Here is a 22,012-nt window from a genome sequence, read left to right on the forward strand (position 1 = left end):
TGCTTGCTGCATACTTGGCTCGTGTCCGGCCTCGGAGGAGCTAGAGGAAATTCATGATCTTTGATACATTGTGCCACTGTATTCATGTTTATGTTTATTAATAAATGTTCACATAGAATATCAAATATAGGGGGTGGTAGGAGAAGAAAATATTCAAACAGCTCCGGGGAGAACCTTGAGTTTTCCCTGAGGTACGTTTATTGTCTTCTCTGAGGATGAGGGTCCCCATTCCAGCCATAGAGGTGGTACTTCCCCCCCCCTCTCTCTCTCTCTCTCTCTCTCTCTCTCTCTTTCTCTTTCTCTCTCTCTCTCTCTCTCTATATATATATATATATATATATATATATATATATATATATATATATATATATATATATATATATATATATATTTCAACACGTCGGTCGTCTCCCACCGAGGCAGGGTGACCCAAAAAAGAAAGAAAATCCCCAAAAGAAAATACTTTCATCATTCAACACTTTCACCACACTCACACATTATCACTGCTTTTGCAGAGGTGCTCAGAATACAACAGTTTAGAAGCATATACGTATAAAGATACACAACATATCCCTCCAAACTGCCAATATCCCAAACCACTCCTTTAAAGTGCAGGCATTGTACTTCCCATTTCCAGGACTCAAGTCCGACTATATGAAAATAACCGGTTTCCCTGAATCCCTTCACTAAATATTACCCTGCTCACACTCCAACAGAGCGTCAGGTCCCAAGTATCATTCGTCTCCATTCACTCCTATCTAACACGCTCATGCACGCTTGCTGGAAGTCCAAGCCCCTCGCCCACAAAACCTCCTTTACCCCCTCTTTCCAACCCTTTCGAGGACGACCCCTACCCCTCTTTCCTTCCCCTATAGATTTATATGCTTTCCATGTCATTCTACTTTGATCCATTCTCTCTAAATGACCAAACCACCTCAACAACCCCTCTTCTGCCCTCTGACTAATGCTTTTATTAACTCCACACCTTCTCCTAATTTCCACACTCCGAATTTTCTGCATAATATTTACACCACACATTGCCCTTAGACAGGACATCTCCACTGCCTCCAACCGTCTCCTCGCTGCTGCATTTACCACCCAAGCTTCACATCCATATAAGAGTGTTGGTACTACTATACTTTCATACATTCCCTTCTTTGCCTCCATAGATAACGTTTTTTGTCTCCACATATACCTCAACGCACCACTCACCTTTTTTCCCTCATCAATTCTATGATTAACCTCATCCTTCATAAATCCATCCGCCGACACGTCAACTCCCAAGTATCTGAAAACATTCACTTCTTCCATACTCCTCCTCCCCAATTTGATATCCAATTTTTCTTTATCTAAATCATTTGATACCCTCATCACCTTACTCTTTTCTATATTCACTTTCAACTTTCTACCTTTACACACATTCTCAAACTCATCCACTAACCTTTGCAATTTTTCTTTAGAATCTCCCATAAGCACAGTATCATCAGCAAAAAGTAACTGTCAATTCCCATTTTGAATTTGATTCCCCATAATTTAATCCCACCCCTCTCCCGAACACCCTAGCATTTACTTCTTTTACAACCCCATCTATAAATATATTAAACAACCATGGTGACATTACACATCCCTGTCTAAGACCTACTTTTACCGGGAAGTATTCTCCCCTAACCTGAGCCTCACTATCCTCATAAAAGCTCTTTACAGCATTTAGTAACTTACCACCTATTCCATAAACTTGCAACATCTGCCACATTGCTCCTCTATCCACTCTATCATATGCCTTTTCTAAATCCATAAATGCAATAAAAACTTCCCTACCTTTATCTAAATACTGTTCACATATATGCTTCAATGTAAACACTTTATCTACACATCCCCTACCCACTCTGAAGCCTCCTTGCTCATCCGCAATTCTACATTCTGTCTTACCTCTAATTCTTTCAGTTATAACCCTACCGTATATTTTTCCTGGTATACTCAGTAAACTTATTCCTCTATAATTTTTACAATCTCTTTTTTCCCCTTTCCCTTTATATAAAGGGACTATACATGCTCTCCGCCAATCCCTAGGTACCTTCCCCTCTTTCATACATTTATTAAACAAAAGTACCAACCACTCCAACACTATATCCCCCCCTGCTTTTAACATTTCTGTCATGATCCCATCAGTTCCAGCTGCTTTACCCCCTTTCATTCTACGTAATGCCTCACGTACCTCCACCACACTTACATTCTGCTCTTCTTCACTCCTAAAAGATGGTATACCTCCCTGGCCAGTGCATGAAATTACCGCCTCCCTTTCTTCCTCAACATTTAAAAGTTCCTCAAAATATTCTCGCCATCTACCTAATACCTCCCTCTCCCCATCTACTAACTTCCCTACTGTGTTTTTAACTGACAAATCCATACTTTCCCTAGAATTTCTTAACTTGTTTAACTCACTCCAAAATTTTTTCTTATTTTCATTAAAATTTCTTGACAGTGCCTCTCCCACTCTTTCATCTGCTCTCCTTTTGCACTCTCTCACCACTCTCTTCACCTTTCTTTTACTCTCCATATACTCTGCTCTTCTTAAAACACTTCTGCTTTGTAAAAACCTTTCGTAAGCTACCTTTTTCTCTTTTATCACACCCTTTACTTCATTCCACCAATCACTCCTCTTTCCTCCTGCCCCCACCCTCCTATAACCACAAACTTCTGCCCCACATTCTAATACTGCATTTTTAAAACTATTCCAACCCTCTTCAACCCCCCTACTACTCATCTTTGCACTAGCCCACCTTTCTGCCAATAGTCGCTTATATCTCGCCCGAACTTCCTCCTCCCTCAGTTTATACACTTTCACCTCCCTCTTACTTGTTGTTGCCACCTTCCTCTTTTCCCATCTACCTCTTACTCTAACTGTAGCTACAACTAAATAATGATCTGATATATCAGTTGCCCCTCTATAAACATGTACATCCTGGAGCCTACCCATCAACCTTTTATCCACCAATACATAATCTAACAAACTACTTTCATTACGTGCTACATCATACCTTGTATATTTATTTATCCTCTTTTTCATAAAATATGTATTACTTATTACCAAATTTCTTTCTACACATAGCTCAATTAAAGGCTCCCCATTTACATTTACCCCTGGCACCCCAAATTTACCTACTACTCCCTCCATAACATTTTTACCCACTTTAGCATTGAAATCCCCAACCACCATTACTCTCACACTTGATTCAAAACTCCCCACGCATTCACTCAACATTTCCCAGAATCTCTCTCTCTCCTCTACACTTCTCTCTTCTCCAGGTGCATACACGCTTACTATAACCCACTTTTCACATCCAATCTTTATTTTACTCCACATAATCCTTGAACTTATGCATTTGTAGTCCCTCTTTTCCTGCCATAGCTTATCCTTCAACATTATTGCTACTCCTTCTTTAGCTCTAACTCTATTTGAAACCCCTGACCTAATCCCATTTATTCCTCTCCACTGAAACTCTCCCACCCCCTTCATCTTTGTTTCACTTAAAGCCAGGTCATCCAGTTTCTTCTCATTCATAACATCCACAATCATCTCTTTCTTATCATTTGCACAACATCCACGCACATTCAGACTTCCCACTTTGACAATTTTCTTCTTCTTATTCTTTTTAGTAATCTTTACAGGAAAAGGGGTTACTAGCCCATTGTTCCCGGCATTTTAGTTGACTTTTACAACACGCATGGCTTACGGAGGAAAGATTCTTATTCCACTTCCCCATGGATATAAAAGGAAAAGTAATAAGACCAAGAACTATTAAGATAAAATCAAAGAAAACTCAGATGAGTGTGTATAAATAAACGTGTACATGTATGTGTAGTGTGACCTAAGTGTAAGTAGTAGTAGCAAGACGTACCTGTAATCTTGCATATTTATGAGACAGACAAAAGACACCAGCAATCCTACCATCATGTAAAACAATTACAGGCTTTCATTTTACACTCACTTGGCAGGACGGTAGTACCTCCCTGGGTGGTTGCTGTCTACCAACCTACTACCTATAATATATATATATATATATATATATATATATATATAAAGTTTTTCTTCTTCTCTTTTTGAGTATTTTCTACAGGAGAAGGGGTGACTAGCCTCATACGACACGCATGGCTACGGAGGAAAGATTCTTTTCCACTTCCCCATGGAGAATAGAGAAAATAAAGAAGAACAAGAACTGTTAAGAAAAAGAAGAAAAAACCTGGATGTTTGTATGCATATATTGCATGCCTATTTAGGGTGACCTAAGTGTAAGTAGAAATAGCAAGATATACCTGTTATCCAGCGTGTTTATGAGAGGTTTCTTTTTCACACTCATTCAGCAGGACGGTAGTACCTCCCTGGGTGGTTGCTGTCTACCAACCTACTACCTGTGTGGATAAGGGAGATTTTGTGTGAGAGGGTTTTAGGACTTGACGTGCTGTTGGAGTGTGAGCAAGGTAACATTTATGAAAGGATTCAGGGAAACCGGCAGGCGGGACCTGAGTCCTGGAGATGGGAAGTACAGTTCCTGCACTCTGAAGGAGAGGTGTTAATGTTGCAGTTTTGTAGCTGTAGTGTAAGCGCACCTCTGGTAAGACAGTGATGGAGTGAATGATGGTGAAAGGTTTTCTTTTTCGGGCCACGAATTCGGTATTTGTAGTCCTGAGTTTCTTGGCGAGGAATGTACTTATATACACCAAACCTTCACTGATCTACATTTTCCTTCCTTTTTCATCAAAGACTGCAAAAAGAGCTCTTCAGATCATAAATTCTCCACGCATCAACACCACTCCTAACAAAGTTATAATCCTTCCCAACAGCCAGGTTCCACTGAACGTTTCCAGGTTACTCGCACAAACTGGTACTAGAGTCGCCATCGCATCCAGCGCTTCCATAAGGGTAGATATCTAACCAGAATAAAATCGAACCACCATGAACCAGTCAATGCAGAAGTTTACACTATACCTTGTGGAGGCTCTGACAGGATATATGTTGGTGAAGCAGCTAGGAACCTCGAAACACGCCTCAATAAATACATTAACGCATTAGGAATGATAACTTGAACAACGCCTGCGTACAACACCGGAATTCCACTAATCACCTCATGAAATTCAACGACGCCCGACTATTAATCAGAGAGCCGACGTTAAATGTCTTGAATCATCATTAATCGCTGTTTCTAACACAATCAAGCAAAATAAAGGCAGCGTCATCATCTCTGAAGTATTAGCAAAAATCCTCCTGGAAACAGTAAACCCTGCCATCACATAGTATCTGTTACCCAAGAACACAACACAGGAGGAACACTGAGAAAGACCTTCTCATACCCAACTACTTACAGAAATGTTTGTCTAACTTATTTTTATGCTACCCAAGTAATAGCTTTTATAACCTTTTACTCATGTGCAAGTTGATTGTTCTACCATATTGTATTACTACTACTACTACAACTTGTATTACCACTACTACTACTACTACAACTTGTATTACCACTACTACTACTACTACCACTAGTATTACACCTCACTCTAAACGTATATATACCCTCTGTGTCCATGTATTGTCTATACACAGCACAGGTACAGCACTCACACAGAAATCAGACGTACGTGGACAGACACATGGCTTCTGCCATATGTCTGTCACGATGCTCCAGGGACATGACGGAGGACTCAGATTCAGAAATGGACGACTCGGATTTAGAAATATGGGGCGCAATCTTAGCGAAGAAGTTGCGACACCACTCCGTGTCATCAGAGGAAATCTCCAGATCTGACAAGCCTAACCATGCAGCCAGCGAATACGGAAGGATAGATCAATGTGAACAACAGTAAGACACGCCGTCCCTCCAAGGAGCAGGTAAACCAGCTCAAATCACCTTCCAGATTCAAGGTAAAGGGTTATGGGAACACAAAACCCATTATGGCGTGGTTACACACCTAGAAACACGGCACAAACTGAGGTTCAAGATATGGTTCAACCTGAGAGGAGAACCAATACTGACTCCTATCAACAGGGAAATGCATACCACCTTGAAGAGAGTCATGGAGACAGACCGCTCCTTTACTCTGGAGGAACTGGATTCTCGGCAGATCACCAAGGGTGTAGTGACGCGATACCCGCTGATGATGTCCATCGAGGCAGTAGCAGCTCACCCCAGAGTCGTGTCAGCTCAGCGTCTCAAGGCAAAGTCGGGAGGCAACGCACCAACCCGACAGGTCCTCATTCAGCATGTAGGACCGCTGCCATCCCAGCTGGACCTCATTTCTTGGGGCAGGTACGATGTCAGGACCTTCACGGCAGAACCAGTTCGCTGTTTCAAGTGCCAGCGTTACGGACACCTGGGTGCACTCTGTCCGAATAGAGTAATCTGCGGTGTCTGCAGCCAGCCCCACCCTACCGAGGAATGCATCACCAAACAGAAGAATGCATCGCCACCCACTCCACGATGACCAAATTGCAGGCAAAAACACCATGCCTGGAACCCTCGATGCCCCGAGAGGCTCGCTAGAATTCGTGAGGCCTGGAAGACGCCAATAACAAAACAGCAGGCCACGGCAGAGCATCACCCTCAGCAGACGATGGGTGCAGGGAATCCTGCCATACTGCAGAACTTGCATCAGGCAACCCAACTCACTGCCCAGGAATTTCCGACCCTTGAAGACTCAACCCGGCGTCATGAATAGGAGCATCCTCCCCCACTACCGCAACGAAGAAACAAAAACATGAGGAACAAGCGGCGCCAACAGGAAACATCTGGGCAACACAATCAGCAGACGGCACTACACGAGCCCCCACCGGCCATAACACGGCAACACAGGTACCCCTTGCCCGGCACAGCCATTACGCAGGCTGTGCCTGCACCTCACCAGCAGATGCCGGCTACCCAACTTGGCATACAGCAACAGGCCACAGTGTGCACAGTGAAGAAATACAACCCTCAGCAGTCCCCACAGATTACAACAGCCCAGAAAATATCCACTGCTTCGAACCCACCGACAACGCAGGCCCTCAACAGGGAGGATCTCTTAACACTCATCAAGGCATTCACGGATATTATCTGCAACACAATCACCTCCACGGAACAACAGAGCATGTTCCGGCAGATGGTCAGCACACTCCTGAAGGTATGCCTACTGACAGAGGAGGAGACAGTGGATGCCATGAATCTGCAGATTATTAGAGCGGACACAGCCCAGTCCCCAGCTCAGGAAACAGCTGAGATGGAGTAACCTCAGTACCAATCATGGTCGCTTATGAGGCACACCAGCTGAACTGTCCAAGAACAGTGCTTGAGCAGCATATGCTGCAACAATGAAGAATCAATTCTCCTTCAGGAGCCAGAGACGGGTCATCTCAAGATTAAGACCCGTGCCAGGACCCTGGTCTTGGCGAGCATTATACATACATACATATCGTTTATAACGGCTTCACAAAGCTCCTGGAGAGCGAAACGTTGCCGCAATAAAATGTAACCTTAGTTGCACTTGTGTCCTTTTACTTTACATACACTCGGTAACTCTACCAACATTAATAAAATCATTAGCAATGCTTGATTATAAAAAAAAAGTAGCAACTTAAGTCTGATGGCAGGTTTTCTGTATCAGAGATAAACGAATCCTGTACACCTGTAATTGGAAAAAGGTTGTTATACCTTTTGGTTGGTCAGTAAATTAGTTTTAAAGCCTATCGCCAACATAAGGGTCATTAAGGCTGCATGTTTCTTGTTAATTACTAATCAGCGATACTTAAACTCCTGATAAATGGATTAAAGCATACTAAGCATACACACACACACACACCTTTATATGCAATCTTATGTGTTACTGTCACAAAAATTCTGCCATCAATAAACGCTTAAGAGCACCAAATATATCTTAGAGGATAAGTACAGTAGCCAGTTTATTGTCACATAAGAACACATCAAGAAACGGAAAGGACATTATAAACAAAATCTCAGGGGTAATAAAGGCTCAATAAAAAATATAGCTTTCGTAATTTGCCTCGTTTATTAAATAATTAATTTTTGTGCAATTATATATATATATATATATGTATATATATATATATATATATATATATATATATATATATATATATATATATATATATTTTATTATTATCACACCGGCCGATTCCCACCAAGGCAGGGTGGCCCGAAAAAGAAAAACTTTCACCATCATTCACTCCATCACTGTCTTCCCAGAAGGGTGCTTTACACTACAGTTTTTAAACTGCAACATTAACACCCCTCCTTCAGAGTGCAGGCACTGTACTTCCCATCTCCAGGACTCAAGTCCGGCCTGCCGGTTTCCCTGAATCCCTTCATAAATGTTACTTTGCTCACACTCCAACAGCACGTCAAGTATTAAAAACCATTTGTCTCCATTCACTCCTATCAAACACGCTCACGCATGCCTGCTGGAAGTCCAAGCCCCTCGCACACAAAACCTCCTTTACCCCCTCCCTCCAACCCTTCCTAGGCCGACCCCTACCCCGCCTTCCTTCCACTACAGACTGATACACTCTTGAAGTCATTCTGTTTCGCTCCATTCTCTCTACATGTCCGAACCACCTCAACAACCCTTCCTCAGCCCTCTGGACAACAGTTTTGGTAATCCCGCACCTCCTCCTAACTTCCAAACTACGAATTCTCTGCATTATATTCACACCACACATTGCCCTCAGACATGACATCTCCACTGCCTCCAGCCTTCTCCTCGCTGCAACATTCATCACCCACGCTTCACACCCATATAAGAGCGTTGGTAAAACTATACTCTCATACATTCCCCTCTTTGCCTCCAAGGACAAAGTTCTTTGTCTCCACAGACTCCTAAGTGCACCACTCACTCTTTTTCCCTCATCAATTCTATGATTCACCTCATCTTTCATAGACCCATCCGCTGACACGTCCACTCCCAAATATCTGAATACGTTCACCTCCTCCATACTCTCTCCCTCCAATCTGATATTCAATCTTTCATCACCTAATCTTTTTGTTATCCTCATAACCTTACTCTTTCCTGTATTCACCTTTAATTTTCTTCTTTTGCACACCCTACCAAATTCAACCACCAATCTCTGCAACTTCTCTTCAGAATCTCCCAAGAGCACAGTGTCATCAGCAAAGAGCAGCTGTGACAACTCCCACTTTGTGTGTGATTCTTTATCTTTTAACTCCACGCCTCTTGTCAAGACCCTCGCATTTACTTCTCTTACAACCCCATCTATAAATATATTAAACAACCACGGTGACATCACACATCCTTGTCTAAGGCCTACTTTTACTGGGAAAAAAATCCCTCTTTCCTACATACTCTAACTTGAGCCTCACTATCCTCGTAAAAACTCTTCACTGCTTTCAGTAACCTACCTCCTACACCATACACTTGCAACATCTGCCACATTGCCCCCCTATCCACCCTGTCATACGCCTTTTCCAAATCCATAAATGCCACAAAGACCTCTTTAGCCTTATCTAAATACTGTTCACTTATATGTTTCACTGTAAACACCTGGTCCACACACCCCCTACCTTTCCTAAAGCCTCCTTGTTCATCTGCTATCCTATTCTCCGTCTTACTCTTAATTCTTTCAATTATAACTCTACCATACACTTTACCAGGTACACTCAACAGACTTATCCCCCTATAATTTTTGCACTCTCTTTTATCCCCTTTGCCTTTATACAAAGGAACTATGCATGCTCTCTGCCAATCCCTAGGTACCTTACCCTCTTCCATACATTTATTAAATAATTGCACCAACCACTCCAAAACTATATCCCCACCTGCTTTTAACATTTCTATCTTTATCCCATCAATCCCGGCTGCCTTACCCCCTTTCATTTTACCTACTGCCTCACGAACTTCCCCCACACTCACAACTGGCTCTTCCTCACTCCTACAAGATGTTATTCCTCCTTGCCCTATACACGAAATCACAGCTTCCCTATCTTCATCAACATTTAACAATTCCTCAAAATATTCCTTCCATCTTCCCAATACCTCTAACTCTCCATTTAATAACTCTCCTCTCCTATTTTTAACTGACAAATCCATTTGTTCTCTAGGCTTTCTTAACTTGTTAATCTCACTCCAAAACTTTTTCTTATTTTCAACAAAATTTGTTGATAACATCTCACCCACTCTCTCATTTGCTCTCTTTTTACATTGCTTCACCACTCTCTTAACTTCTCTCTTTTTCTCCATATACTCTTCCCTCCTTGCATCACTTCTACTTTGTAAAAACTTCTCATATGCTAACTTTTTCTCCCTTACTACTCTCTTTACATCATCATTCCACCAATCGCTCCTCTTCCCTCCTGCACCCACTTTCCTGTAACCACAAACTTCTGCTGAACACTCTAACACTACATTTTTAAACCTACCCCATACCTCTTCGACCCCATTGCCTATGCTCTCATTAGCCCATCTATCCTCCAATAGCTGTTTATATCTTACCCTAACTGCCTCCTCTTTTAGTTTATAAACCTTCACCTCTCTCTTCCCTGATGCTTCTATTCTCCTTGTATCCCATCTACCTTTTACTCTCAGTGTAGCTACAACTAGAAAGTGATCTGATATATCTGTGGCCCCTCTATAAACATGTACATCCTGAAGTCTACTCAACAGTCTTTTATCTACCAATACATAATCCAACAAACTACTGTCATTTCGCCCTACATCATATCGTGTATACTTATTTATCCTCTTTTTCTTAAAATATGTATTACCTATAACTAAACCCCTTTCTATACAAAGTTCAATCAAAGGGCTCCCATTATCATTTACACCTGGCACCCCAAACTTACCTACCACACCCTCTCTAAAAGTTTCTCCTACTTTAGCATTCAAGTCCCCTACCACAATTACTCTCTCACTTGGTTCAAAGGCTCCTATACATTCACTTAACATCTCCCAAAATCTCTCTCTCTCCTCTGCATTCCTCTCTTCTCCAGGTGCATACACGCTTATTATGACCCACTTCTCGCATCCAACCTTTACTTTAATCCACATAATTCTTGAACTTACACATTCATATTCTCTTTTCTCCTTCCATAACTGATCATTTAACATTACTGCTACCCCTTCCTTTGCTCTAACTCTCTCAGATACTCCAGATTTAATCCCATTTATTTCCCCCCACTGAAACTCTCCTACCCCCTTCAGCTTTGTTTCGCTTAGAGCCAGGACATCCAACTTCTTTTCATTCATAACATCAGCAATCATCTGTTTCTTGTCATCCGCACTACATCCACGCACATTTAAGCAACCCAGAAGCGCGTCTTGAACTAGTAACTCAGGGGTCGTTGAACTGGGGTAAATTACCCCAAATGGGGTAAAAATGAAAATCTCAGGGGTAATAAAGGCTCAATAAAAAATATAGCTTTCGTAATTTGCCTCGTTTATTAAATAATTAATTTTTGTGCAATTATATATATATATATATATATATATATATATATATATATATATATATATATATATATATATATATATATATATAAAATTGCACAAAAAATAATTATTTAATAAACGAGGCAAATTACGAAAGCTATATTTTTTCAAACAAAAAATTTGTAATAAAACAAAAATTTTAATAAAATTAAAAATATAATTTGTAGGGACCATTTCTAAAGATGTCAATGATGTAAAACGGGTAAGGATTGCAGCGGCTGGCAACACATCGAGTGTCAGACATGACTTGGGAGCCGGCACGACAACCGCACATCTCATTCTTGACACACCATCACCTGTGTCTGAAGATGGAGCTCCAGTCATGTTGGGTCATGTCAGTGGCTTTTTGGCCTCGGCCACAGAGAAGAATCCGAAAACTTAATTTACCCACTGAATGATCCATCGCCAGACGCTCGTTGTGAAGTATTGTATAAGCCAGGTGGCTTTCACCTGGAAACGTTCTGAATCGAGTTTGGGCTCTGAAAACTGAACTTGAAATTTTCCTGGTTGATCAAAAGCATCTCCTCGCAGGTAAGTTAACAAACTCCTCTTGGGTTGGATATTTAGGTGACATCTTTGGGTATGTGACTGCATTGAGCAAAGAATTTCAAGGGAAAAGATTTCAGCATTTGGATCAAAGCTTCTGTACTGGAGCCAGAAAGAAGAACAAAACAAAATGGCTGCCTTTGGAAAGTTAGCTGTGTTGTTGGAAGATGAATTTCTTTTGGTAACATCAAGGATCAAGTTATAGGACAACTTACCGAACTCAGAAAGCAGTTCTCTGATTACTTTCCAGATCTTGATTCACATACTGTGAGTTGGGTTGTGAAACTGATGATGTGCCAGGAGAGCCTAAAGGATTGACAGAAGCGCGTCTTGAACTTCGCTCCGACAGAAAAATGCAGACCTGTCCATTTTTTGATTGTCAAGAGCTGCAAAGGTTTTCAAAATTGCACACGAGGAAGCAATAAAAAATACTGCTGCCATTAGAAACTATCTATCTTTGCGAACAAGGATTTTCCACTCTCATTAACTTGAAAACAAAGCCCAGAAATCGGTTGAACGCCAAAGACAGTATTCAAATTGCTCTGACATAAAAAAAAAACCCTAATTTTGATGTTGTATCAAAAATGAAACATCATTATTGTTCCAAAACCTGAAGTGAAAATGTTTTCAGTGAAATACTTCAGTTCCTTAATGAGATTTTTATTAAATTTCATGAAGTTTATTTTTCATTTTATTATTTTGTTAATTTTGTGTTTTATTTTTAATATTGATTAATCGCGTATAATACATACTTTTCAGTTTGTATCACTGTCTTCTTCATACAAATGGACTTAATAAACTATTTTGAATTTGAATGCTCCTTGTGTTTTCCAGATTCTATGGACTTTTAAGTCTAGTGGGTAATTTCGATGTACACAAATTTGTTTTGGGGTAATACAAAAAAAAAGTTGGCCGAACCTTGATGTAACTCTACCATCATCCATACAATAAAGCGTATGGTCAGCGACGATTTAAGCCATGACAATGTATTTCCCTCTGCCAGACGTTACTCCCGTTTATGTATTTTGTTTATTGACGATTAACTATGCGTAAATTTAAGGTGATTGAGGATAAAGAAGTGTAACTTAAAATAAGTATTTCGTCTCGGGTTATATCGTTCAACACTCTGCACACATTAATAAATCCAGTGTTACTGGAGGGCAGGTAGTATACCTTATTGCAACAGGATCACACTAAACATTTGATATAACAATATGCAAAAACAACGACTGTGAAAAAATAAGTGAATTTCCAAGCACTTGATTGTGAAAGAAATCACGAAAGCGCTTGGGAATTCACTATTTTTTCACAATGGTTATTTTGCATAATACGTATCATACGTTGTGTGCCTGACAGCATGATACTTCACACCTTGAACAAAATTAGAACTCTCAACGTTGGAAGTCTTTACCTTCGTTTGTTTCGGTCTCTCCACCCACCACTACCTTAGTTCCTTGACGAGGGTCCTGACACAAGTGTATGGGTGATAACGCTGTGCTGCTAGCACCAGCAGCCTGATTGATCAGGCTATCAGCCTGGAGGATTGGTCTGGAACTGGACTGAGGGGACAATGACCCCCGGAATCGATTACAGATAAACAGTTGGGGGAATGCAAGCACCACGTCCAAACAATTATTCGCAGTTCACAATGCGCAATCCCCGATCTGTTCCCAGGTCAACGTTGGTGATCCGATATTTGGACTTGGGCGGATTTCTCTGAAAACGCTATTTTAGGTTAGGTTAAAGTAAAATAAATGCCTTATTCAGAGAAAATGTCCTCTTTACAGAACAGAAAACGAGTAACCACGGAGTCAGAAGGCTCTCCCACCACACACAAGCACAGTCTCTGAATATCACCTGTGGCTATTTCTAAGAAACATCTGCTTAAACACCTATTTCAATAGACGCCATACTCCTTTCCCTCCCAATTTTTCTCGCTTTTTTTCGTATCTTATTTCACGATTTTCCTTTTTTTTACAGATAAATGTTAAACGGCATAAGATATTAATGATACTATAAGAATTATATATGAATTGTTACCCTACCTCATATTTCAAATCCTGTTAATAGCAATAGCATTATAGAGTCAATATATACGAGTATACTGTCTTTAAACCAGGTCCTCACTTATCATTCGACTTCCTTCCTCCGTCTGTTGTGAGAACAAGATCCTAATGGAAAATAGTCAATGAATGAATGACTTATCAATGGAATGTCCTTTATATGGAGGCACAATGGCTATGGAGCGTTCAGCAAAATCAGCAGACTCTTGAAGGTTACAATTGTGTTTCGGTGAGCCTAGCAGTAGTATCTCCGCGAGTTTGCACCATCAGCTGATGTAAACCTAACCAAACGATAATTGTGCCAGAAAAAAATATTGTCACACAATGTGTCATTATATGTTCGAATGCGTTAAAATTCATGAATTCAGAGACAATTCATTCACAAATGTTCAGGAAATATCAAAGTATTTTATCTACAGGAGCATATTACCAGCCATTCTAAAAAAAATTCTTGACTTTGAGTTTCTTAAATATCTCATAACCACCTTAACTTTTAATAAATTCAACTGTATCTTGGTAAATATTGTTTAATATAAATAACTTAGCACAAAGAATTTTATAACTTCGTAAACTCATTATCGCTCTAAAGTTAATAAATTTGTAAATATTTCATTACCACTGTAAGTTGCTCAGTAAACACAAGTGGTGCGGGTCAGTCCCTGGACCCATAATGTGCATCTGTAAGTAATCCTTTATCTACTGCCCACAATATGAGTATGGCGCACAGTTGAGCTTTCATGCTAAAAGTTGGGTACGGCTAGAATGAAGCTGCCGATAGCTGCATATCTTATGATATAACAGCTGTCTTCAGGCTGGCCACGAAGTTACCTTAAGTGAAGCTCCTTCAGTGTATTTCCCTTGAGCGAACAACTAAGACCAGTAACATCTCAGAAGATTTAAAATAAGCTGAAATAACAGAATCAAATATAACGAGTCGAAGTTTCAGACTTAGGTACAAATCAGAGATAGGATGGTGGTAGGCCAGTCAAAAATGGTGTATATTCAAGATGAGAGGAAACTTGTGGATCGTACAGTTCTGTAATGACTGCTGTCGAACAAGTACCAGATGCGCTTTAATTCTGTGAATTTCGTGGCTTTCATACTTGTAAGCTTTAGCACGTGATTGGTCAAAGTTATCTCAGGCAAATTCTGGAATTCTGTTTCTTATCCAAACACAAGTAGCTACGTGACGGTACATCATCTGTACTTAATCAGATAAGAGGGTAATCTGCAGTTACTTGAAACATAACGATATAACCTCGAGATGAAGCTCTATCGCAGTACAGTAGGATTTTTTTCTTTATTATATTATAAATGGTACAATATCAGGTGCACCACTTAGGTACACAAAGACAACACTTAGGTATCTTTTTTGTTTAAATGATTCGCTTGCGATGGAGGCTTCTTCCCTTGAATATAAACGCTTGTGATACCAGATACAGGAGAAGAAAACCTATGTTACGACGTTTCGTCCATGACTGGACATTCGCGAGCACTCCAAATTATCCTGACATGGACGACACATAGTGGCTTTCTAACTAATTCTCGGCTTAGGCCATCGTTTACCAGAAGAAGAATTCTCTCTCCACTTCCTGGCTCACTGTTCATGGTTCTGCCCAAGATCAGCTTGTATCAGGTTGCTTACCCACAGAATCCATGCAATTAGTTGCATTTATCTGGTCTGGGCAAGTAAGGTAATTAAGAGATTTTATAATACAATAAATATGGGTGAGCCAGGTATGCTTCGTCTGTAATGTGATTTCCCCCCCCCCCAAAAAAAAAAAAAGTAATTGCAAAGGCGGCCTGGATAATTTCAGCGTCAGTCGGAATGATTTATGAGATCAAGTAAAAAGAAAACTAATTAACACAGATATCGACTTCTTATCTCAGAGTAATGAATTCAGTGCCAGAAGAAAATGTTTAAGACGAAAGTTCTTACCAAAGGCAGAAGGACTTAATTTATTCAAGCCAGAATTATACAAAATTAAGAGAGATTGTAATATTAATCTCTACAATGAACACAGTTTTGGTGTTCCATAATAATGTGATGACGGTACCAAAGTACAAGGCAGCAGACTTTAAGATAATGTTAGTAGATAATACATTTCGGCAAAATCGATAAAACTTCTAGATATAAACACTAAATAGGATATAGATGAATGGTTCAGAGAACCGACACTTGCCTAACCCTTGGGCATGACCTATTTCCACATTGGACAAATGTGATACCACCTACGACTGCTGCACCTCTCCTGCCTACAGTATATAAGCTACACCTTCGCACATATGCTGTATTCTTTTCAAGATTGATGGACTGACCACATCGACTCAAGTTTGAGGGACTGATTACCTTAAACTCCTCCTGTTCTTCACCGTTCTCCTTTGTATGGACTGATGAAGCCACTGTGTGGCGAAACGTTTCCTCATTAAAAATATCCAAGTGTTGCACATGTGTCTAATTTATCAACTAAATAGGATAAATAGTGCTGAGTAGAATAACGAAGCTGAAAGCAGAAAAAAAAGGGAACACCCTAAGTCAGGTCAAAATTTAATGTTCTAAGATACGAATAATTGATAGTGTACTGGGAGTAGCTTATGTCTACAGAAACAATGTCGCAGTTGAGATTCATATCTGAGACATTGTGTATAACGCAAGATTCAACAAGACGGCGAATTTAAAAGCTTTAAGAGGAAAAATATTTTTGGCAGAGTTCTAGTATATGGGATGATTATGATCTTTAAAGCAGACGTACAAGACCGTAGTCTGTGAGAGCAAGGCGAACACATATTTGTTTTTAAGTTTGTCGGGAAGGGAGCGGTCACTCTCGCAAACGTATTGAAAACAGCGAAGACAAAGGAGAAGGAACCAGATATCCAGAAATATTAGTCAAAAACATAAGTTTAATATCCAGATGGCTAAAACTTTTATTATTATTATGTGAATCAGAAAGAAAAGTACAGGAGTCATCTCTGGAGAGGGGAATATAAAAGAGTGAAATCCCTTTAATAAGACTGAATTCATGAAATTAGGGGGATCCGGAGGGTATGTGTAAACATTTGTTGGTACTGCTAGCAATAATTACAATTAATCTGAAGGCTATTAACAAGTAATTCTTCTATTACCAGAGGTCGAGTATGGATCTGGTGCTTCCCAATAATTGTAATAATAACTATATATATTTCAGTCCCTGCGAGATCCTAGAAAGGTATTCCCGTATGAAGAATGAGACACTTGTGCAACATCTGGGAATCTTTGCTAGCCAGTGGCTTCTTCGGTCCAGTACAGGGAAGAACGGTGAAAGATGAGGAGTTTGAGGTAATCAGTGCCATCAACACAATTCATTATATATAACAACCATCTTCGAAATAGGATAAACGAGTGTTAGGGAGTTAGCTTGATGTCAGGCTTCTCCTGACATACAATAATAATGTGCGGTTGTTGTACAACTGAGCGATATGCTCGGTACTCTAATCACCACTAAATCTTGTTCCTTTACTGAGATCTGCATCCTCTGTGCCCTAAAGGTTAACACAGTTTCTGGTCTGTTTTCCTCTATTCATAATGTATTTTCATACCTTCGCATTTACTTTGGTTTAATTCCACTATCCACTTATGTGACCAATACTGCAGTTTGTCCAGATAGTCGTAGCCTTCCTTTGCACTTTCAACTATTTTTCCTTCTCTACCTTTACACAATCTGCGAGCTGGGATGCATCAGAATCTATCTCTTCTATCATGTCGCTCACATAAACCAGAAACAGAAACGATCCTTGTTCACCCCCACTTGTCAACCTTGCCCTTCCTGATGTTTCTTCCGAAGGAATCCCTCTGTTCCCTGTCATCTGGTACTCTTTGATCTTCTATAGTAATTTCTCTGTTATTCCTGCCTGCTCCTCTAGTTTTTATGCTAGTCCCCTGAGCAGTGCAGTATTAAATGTCTACTTACAGTTCAAGAATGTGCAATCCATCCATCCTCTTCTCTCTGCTGGAATTTTATTACCTTGTAACATAATTCATGCAGGCTTGTGAGAATTTCCTCATCCCTAAATTTGTGCTGGTTGTTGTTGAATCAGCTACGGATATTCTCTATATTTTCCCTAGGCATGAATCGCTTCACGACAGTTTCCACCCAGGTAATCCATCATCTCATTCATTGTCTTTCTACCATAACGAATGCTGGAATCCTCATATTTTTACATAGTCCTTTCTATTGATATTTTTTTCTTTCTTTTTTCCCCTATTGTCGTTTTCTCCATGAATACGTCCACAATAAATTCAACTCAGTGCTGCCTGTCTCTAGTAGCCAGAGGCCTCTCAGTTTCTATAGATCGATTACAGTCACGTGACCAGAACAACTGTATCTGCTATTTTCGCGGTCAAAAACGTCGTTTTCATTCAACAGCCATCCATGAAGTCAAAACTTATAAAAGTATTGTGTCATAAAGACGTCATTCAGATATGTACAAATTTAATAAATTATGTCATGATTATTCAGTGCAGCAGTAACTACAGTAAGCGTACATATATAAATCTTGCCTCTTGTTACGCGTCATGTTACTTACATATATTACAAATAATAATGAATTTATCTTTAGAATGCTTACATAAACACATACATGTTAGAAGTAATGCACAGCGTTATGCCACACACATGGCACAACTATATAATCATACATATGTCGTGCTGAATAAGTAAAATTTGCTATTTTGACTTTAACAGCAACGCACATCTTGCCGAATAGGCCAAACGAAAAATTGTGCATTCAGTAATTTCGCAAAATTCATTCTGAAACTAACGAAAAAAATATATTTCATTGTGTTTGTTTATTATTAAATTATTGTAAACTTATCTAAAATATATTTAGTTGGAATAAGCTAAATTAAATTGCGCTTGTTATAATAAGGTTAGATAAGTTTTCTAAGGTTCTTCTGGTACAAAATTATTAATTTTTACATTAGCATAAACGAAAAAAAAAATATCTTTAAACGTATAAGACGATATTTTCGAGAGGACTTAATTTTAAATCAGTTCTTCCTAATTGACCAATTTTACCCATTCAGCACGACATATATATATATATATATATATATATATATATATATATATATATATATATATATATATATATATATATATAGTAGGTTGGTAGACAGCAACCACCCAGGGAAGTACTACCGTCCTGCCAGATGACTGTGAAACAAAAACCTGTAACTGTTTTGCATGATGGTAGGATTGCTGGTTTCTTTTTCTGTCTCATAAACACGCTAAGATAACAGGGATATCTTGCTACTCCTACTTACACTTTGGTCACACTTCACAGACACGCACATGCATATATATATATACATACATCTAGGTTTTTCTCCTTTTTCTAAATAGCTCTTGTTCTTTTTTATTTCTTCTATTGTCCATGGGGAAGTGGAAAAGAATCTTTCCTCCGTAAGCCATGCGTGTCGTGTGAGGCGACTGAAATGCCGGGAGCAATGGGCTGGTAGCCCCTTCTCCTGTATACAATTACTAAAAAAGAGAAGAAGAAAAACTTTATAAAACTGGGTTGCTTAAATGTGCGTGGATGTAGTGCGGATGACAAGAAACAGATGATTGCTGATGTTATGAATGAAAAGAAGTTGGATGTCCTGGCCCTAAGCGAAACAAAGCTGAAGGGGGTAGGAGAGTTTCAGTGGGGGGAAATAAATGGGATTAAATCTGGAGTATCTGAGAGAGTTAGAGCAAAGGAAGGGGTAGCAGTAATGTTAAATGATCAGTTATGGAAGGAGAAAAGAGAATATGAATGTGTAAATTCAAGAATTATGTGGATTAAAGTAAAGGTTGGATGCGAGAAGTGGGTCATAATAAGCGTGTATGCACCTGGAGAAGAGAGGAATGCAGAGGAGAGAGAGAGATTTTGGGAGATGTTAAGTGAATGTATAGGAGCCTTTGAACCAAGTGAGAGAGTAATTGTGGTAGGGGACTTGAATGCTAAAGTAGGAGAAACTTTTAGAGAGGGTGTGGTAGGTAAGTTTGGGGTGCCAGGTGTAAATGATAATGGGAGCCCTTTGATTGAACTTTGTATAGAAAGGGGTTTAGTTATAGGTAATACATATTTTAAGAAAAAGAGGATAAATAAGTATACACGATATGATGTAGGGCGAAATGACAGTAGTTTGTTGGATTATGTATTGGTAGATAAAAGACTGTTGAGTAGACTTCAGGATGTACATGTTTATAGAGGGGCCACAGATATATCAGATCACTTTCTAGTTGTAGCTACACTGAGAGTAAAAGGTAGATGGGATACAAGGAGAATAGAAGCATCAGGGAAGAGAGAGGTGAAGGTTTATAAACTAAAAGAGGAGGCAGTTAGGGTAAGATATAAACAGCTATTGGAGGATAGATGGGCTAATGACAGCATAGGCAATGGGGTCGAAGAGGTATGGGGTAGGTTTAAAAATGTAGTGTTAGAGTGTTCAGCAGAAGTTTGTGGTTACAGGAAAGTGGGTGCAGGAGGGAAGAGGAGCGATTGGTGGAATGATGATGTAAAGAGAGTAGTAAGGGAGAAAAAGTTAGCATATGAGAAGTTTTTACAAAGTAGAAGTGATGCAAGGAGGGAAGAGTATATGGAGAAAAAGAGAGAAGTTAAGAGAGTGGTGAAGCAATGTAAAAAGAGAGCAAATGAGAGAGTGGGTGAGATGTTATCAACAAATTTGGTTGAAAATAAGAAAAAGTTTTGGAGTGAGATTAACAAGTTAAGAAAGCCTAGAGAACAAATGGATTTTTCAGTTAAAAATAGGAGAGGAGAGTTATTAAATGGAGAGTTAGAGGTATTGGGAAGATGGAAGGAATATTTTGAAGAATTGTTAAATGTTGATGAAGATAGGGAAGCTGTGATTTCGTGTATAGGGCAAGGAGGAATAACATCTTGTAGGAGTGAGGAAGAGCCAGTTGTGAGTGTGGGGGAAGTTCGTGAGGCAGTAGGTAAAATGAAAGGGGGTAAGGCAGCCGGGATTGATGGGATAAAGATAGAAATGTTAAAAGCAGGTGGGGATATAGTTTTGGAGTGGTTGGTGCAATTATTTAATAAATGTATGGAAGAGGGTAAGGTACCTAGGGATTGGCAGAGAGCATGCATAGTTCCTTTGTATAAAGGAAAAGGGGATAAAAGAGAGTGCAAAAATTATAGGGGGATAAGTCTGTTGAGTGTACCTGGTAAAGTGTATGGTAGAGTTATAATTGAAAGAATTAAGAGTAAGACGGAGAATAGGATAGCAGATGAACAAGGAGGCTTTAGGAAAGGTAGGGGGTGTGTGGACCAGGTGTTTACAGTGAAACATATAAGTGAACAGTATTTAGATAAGGCTAAAGAGGTCTTTGTGGCATTTATGGATTTGGAAAAGGCGTATGACAGGGTGGATAGGGGGGCAATGTGGCAGATGTTGCAAGTGTATGGTGTAGGAGGTAGGTTACTGAAAGCAGTGAAGAGTTTTTACGAGGATAGTGAGGCTCAAGTTAGAGTATGTAGGAAAGAGGGAAATTTTTTCCCAGTAAAAGTAGGCCTTAGACAAGGATGTGTGATGTCACCGTGGTTGTTTAATATATTTATAGATGGGGTTGTAAGAGAAGTAAATGCGAGGGTCTTGGCAAGAGGCGTGGAGTTAAAAGATAAAGAATCACACACAAAGTGGGAGTTGTCACAGCTGCTCTTTGCTGATGACACTGTGCTCTTGGGAGATTCTGAAGAGAAGTTGCAGAGATTGGTGGATGAATTTGGTAGGGTGTGCAAAAGAAGAAAATTAAAGGTGAATACAGGAAAGAGTAAGGTTATGAGGATAACAAAAAGATTAGGTGATGAAAGATTGAATATCAGATTGGAGGGAGAGAGTATGGAGGAGGTGAACGTATTCAGATATTTGGGAGTGG

Source organism: Cherax quadricarinatus, chromosome 5, assembly GCF_038502225.1.
Source record: "Cherax quadricarinatus isolate ZL_2023a chromosome 5, ASM3850222v1, whole genome shotgun sequence".
NCBI classification, from domain to species: domain Eukaryota; kingdom Metazoa; phylum Arthropoda; class Malacostraca; order Decapoda; family Parastacidae; genus Cherax; species Cherax quadricarinatus.